Genomic DNA, 4,290 nt, shown 5'->3' on the forward strand with positions numbered 1-4,290 from the left:
TAAGAAAGCATAATAGGATTCAGGAGAACAGTGATTCAAGAGTCCAATTGGGGCGGCCATGACACTGAAGTTTATTTATTTGATGATTTATATTTTTGTTTATTTATTGTCTCAGCGACACACAAGGGAAAGACTTTATAATGAAACTCAGTGAAGTGAGTTATACATTGACAAAGGAATGAGATATCAGTAAGCACTGCTCTGCAATCACTGTGATGTTTTCAAAGTAATTTGCACTTTGCATTTCAGGTGTTTGCTGCTATTGATATTGTTTTCTTAATATCTCATACTTCAATCAAAAAAACATATCTTAGTTATTTGCTTTAGAATTATGACAGAAGATAATTCACTCATATTCTGTTATGATGATCTTAAATGTAATTTTTTTGTATTATTTTAGCTGTCTTGAGTGAATGAGTTAAAGAACTAGCTGTCTTCTTCAACCTACTTCATCTTTGCTCAGTCGGGCCACCCTATACAGAATATTACTGTGTTCTTAATAAACCAAAACCAGGGAGAACAGTTAAGAAAAGAGAGGTAAAAAGAAGTGTGAGGTTTCCAGATAAGATGAGTTACTGTACTGCCCAATGCACTCAGTAGAGGGGACTACTCTGTTTTAGAGAAAGAAACTATAGGTGGGAAACCTATAGCATCTACTGACATTTTTATGCTTACATGCAGAGACACTTGTGCACTTCTCTTTATGTGAGGGGCTTCCTGTATAGCTCATAAATGTGTCTCATATTTTCAGTATTATGAATAATTTTTTTGTCTTTCTGCTCCCTCTTCTATGGCACCCTATAACCTGCTGGAAACAACCTTGCAGAAGGAAGTTGTAGTTTTCTTCGATCAATGAAAAGCCAAGGTTCATCAGATGTTTAGATCCAGTTATATGTTTTACCCCAAAATATTAGAACAAATATAATCATTAAAAGATTTCTATTACTAACTGGTCTTCTAAATATGTTAAACCCAAAACATCAAAAAAAAAAAAGAACATTGGCATCTCAGTCAAAATCTGCCTTGTAATGCATAAGCACTTAGTTTAAGTTTAGTAACAGAAGTAATAGACAGCAGGCTGAAAAAATCTGCAGAGGAGATCCCTGTTCCACAAAATTGTTACAGTACACCAAAAAGCAGTTTCCAGTGAAAATGGCAAAAAGAAAGATAAAATACAAAGAAAACTTTAATCCCTCTGTCACAAATTGCTTCAGACAATCCTTGCACATGTAAAGATGGTTCCGGTTAGAGCTGATAGGACTCAGTCAGCTCTTGTGGTTTCAGAAGTGCTAATAAAAATTCCTAATTGAGAAAAAATTACTTTTTAAACATCCTCTTTTCAGGAGATAAAATATCAAGTATATGTAATATTTTAAAAGGATTTTTAAAAAGCTTTATATAAATATGATCTATGTGATTATGAAAAATACATGTTAAAATGAGTGTTAAAATACTGAAATGCTGTATAGCTCGTTGTGTGTGGTTTAATGGATAAAATATTCTCATTTAAAATGAAACTTTAAAACAAACCAAAAAAAGATTTCATTCAGAATACCATTCTGAAGTAGTGTAAATGAGTCTTATAGTTTTCAAAAGACATTTTTGGTAGATTTTAAATCACTTCTAGTTGTAGGCATTTGAAGTCAGTTTATTGAAAGTGTGGTTTTGAACAGAAAACATAAGCAACAATAAATAACAGGAATACATTCAAGGTTTTACAAGGAAATTGAAATGCATGAAACCTATTGTGGAGGAATTTAATTTTTAATTCTGACTATCAAATACAATATATTAATCCATTAGGTTTTTGTTAGATGACTTTTCAGCCCTTTCCACTCAGAGAGTTGAACAATTTCAGGGGTTTTCTGTAGCAGTTGCAAGTCATCTTCAGACATGGAGAGTGACCCATGTTCCCTTAATCTATACTGAGCACATGAGCACTAAGTGAAGTATCCCTATGGATTAACTGCTAAATTTAGTATTTCAGTAAGCAATTTAGTATTTTAGTAAGTGCAGTGCCTTGAATTGCAAACCCTGCCTCAGCCACTGGCTGAGGAACAGGCATTTTATGGATTATTTTATCTTTTCTTCCATCTAGAGGAGGGGAGCTGAGCCACAGGACATGTCTCTGTTGTGTCGACACCAGGCACTGCTCTGCAGAGCCTGTCCACCTGCAACTCTAGTTTAGGCAGTAAGGATTTTTGGGGGACATTTTCCATCCCTTAATATATTTTATATGCAAAAGGCTGGTACTCAGCAATTAAAACAATGAATTGACAACTCAGGGTACTAATTTCTGGCTTTGTGGAGATATCAAATATGTTGCTTATATTCTCTACAGCATAGTTTCTCCTCCTCTGTCAGATGATTTTAATGATTCAAGCTCTGCTTCCCAGGAGTGTTCTTGATGAGTTTTAATTAATATCTTTAAAGTGTTCTGAGCTCCTTACCTATGCACTGTAATATCAAGATAAAATATTGTTAGATTTCAGAAACAATGACTATCCCAAAGGTTAATAATAACAAGATTAATAGTGTATTGAATTTTATGTCAGCTGTTAACAGCTTGCAAGTCAGATGTTATGGTTTATACTTGTACCTGCCTAGAGGAAAAGAGTTTTTGACTGAAGACTTTTTTCCTCTCTATTTTTGCATATCATGTCTAAACCAGTTCTGGTAAAAAGTCTCTGTTACTTTCAGAGATTTCAGTAGTCATCAGAGATTTTCTTTTTAATAAGTAAAAGCACTGAAGTAGGGACCAAAAAAAACTTCCTGCTCCCACACAGGAAAAGTGAATTTCATGCTCCTCACAAAACCTCATGTCAATTAAGGCCTTCTTCCTACTTACTCAGGCAAGTTTGCTGAGTATATTTCTCACTGTTTACAGATCTAAAACAGAATTGTGTAGCTTCCCTAAAATCTGTTTGAGACTAATTCACATCCAGTTTGGCCAAAAATCTTTGTCATCTGACAGGCATCCAGGGTAGTGCTGAAGGTGTTTTTATTGCCATGGTCTTGGACTTCGGGTTTCAGAGGACTACTTGTCACATTTGTGTTAAACCCTCCCTCTCAGTGCTCCCTCAGATGTTACAAGAAGTCACAGAAAGAAAACCAGTCTTGTCATGTTTTGAATAAAGGGAGGCATGGTGTTGGAGGGGTACTGAAAGTCTTCTGCTTCCACTGCTGCTCTTTGATTGAAGAAACAAGGCTTCCAGCAACATTTCATGGAACTGACCGCCCAAAAATTGCTGGCAGTGAGTGCCAGTGCTTCCTGTACACAGTAGGACTCTCAACAGAGCATCTGCAAACCTTGCATGTGCTGACCAAGGCAGCTCCTAATCTAGGCCATCCTGATTCAGCGGGATATCTCGTGGGCTGTGTTTCTAAACACTATCAGGATTGATTTTTTTTTCTTTAATATTCTTTATATTCCAGGATATAGATGCCAGTGCAATTGCCTTTCTTAAAAAATTCTGTACCTTTATTCAAAACCTATGAAATAAATACAAAGTTTTTGCAAGTGTACCAAGAATCCATGCTTCTCCCAGCCTCATTTTTGCTGGTTTTCTGGCATCATGAAGGGGGTTTTTTGCCCATTTTTTATGAGGTATTTTCAACAGAAGGGCTCAAGAACGTTCCTTTCTGGCCATTTCCTGAATGCATACATCCCTTTGGTTAACACAATTTGCTAGAAAGCTGAGCTTGAATCTGCTCTGGCAGTAGCTGAAATTTGTAGAGTGTTGCCAAAGAGGGAATGCTACCGTTCCTTGGGTATGTAGGATAAATAATGGGATCCTGATGTGCCGGTGAGTTTAGAGACCGGCCCTACTCTGGATGTGGATGCAACAGGCATCCTCCCCTCTGTGGATATTTATGAGATGCCAGCATCAAATCTGTTGCAGATGGAGGGGCTTCTTAGATTCTTTCAGTATCAGAATTTTAGACATGAGGAAATGTAATAGTTTGAAGTACTTTGGGTGTCATTAGGATTCTTCAGGGTCAGGCAAGGAAACACGGCTCTTTCCTCTGCCTCTCTTCCTTTTTTTAATGATTACTTCCTTATGTACACTTTTTTGCACAGGTACCAATGAAATTTTGAGACTTAAGTCTTAATTGTAAAACTACTGAATAATACAGTGAACTCCCTATTTCCAGCATTGTTTCAGTTTCATCCAGTCCTAACTGCCTTACAAAGAGTCTTTTGAATATTTAAATAAGATTTTATGTATTCTATTAATTTTTCTTTTGCTTCCTATGTTGTATAAATAATTGTGTGTAATACATAATTGT

This window comes from Geospiza fortis, unplaced genomic scaffold (assembly GCF_000277835.1).
Source record: "Geospiza fortis unplaced genomic scaffold, GeoFor_1.0 scaffold162, whole genome shotgun sequence".
In the NCBI taxonomy this organism is placed as follows: domain Eukaryota; kingdom Metazoa; phylum Chordata; class Aves; order Passeriformes; family Thraupidae; genus Geospiza; species Geospiza fortis.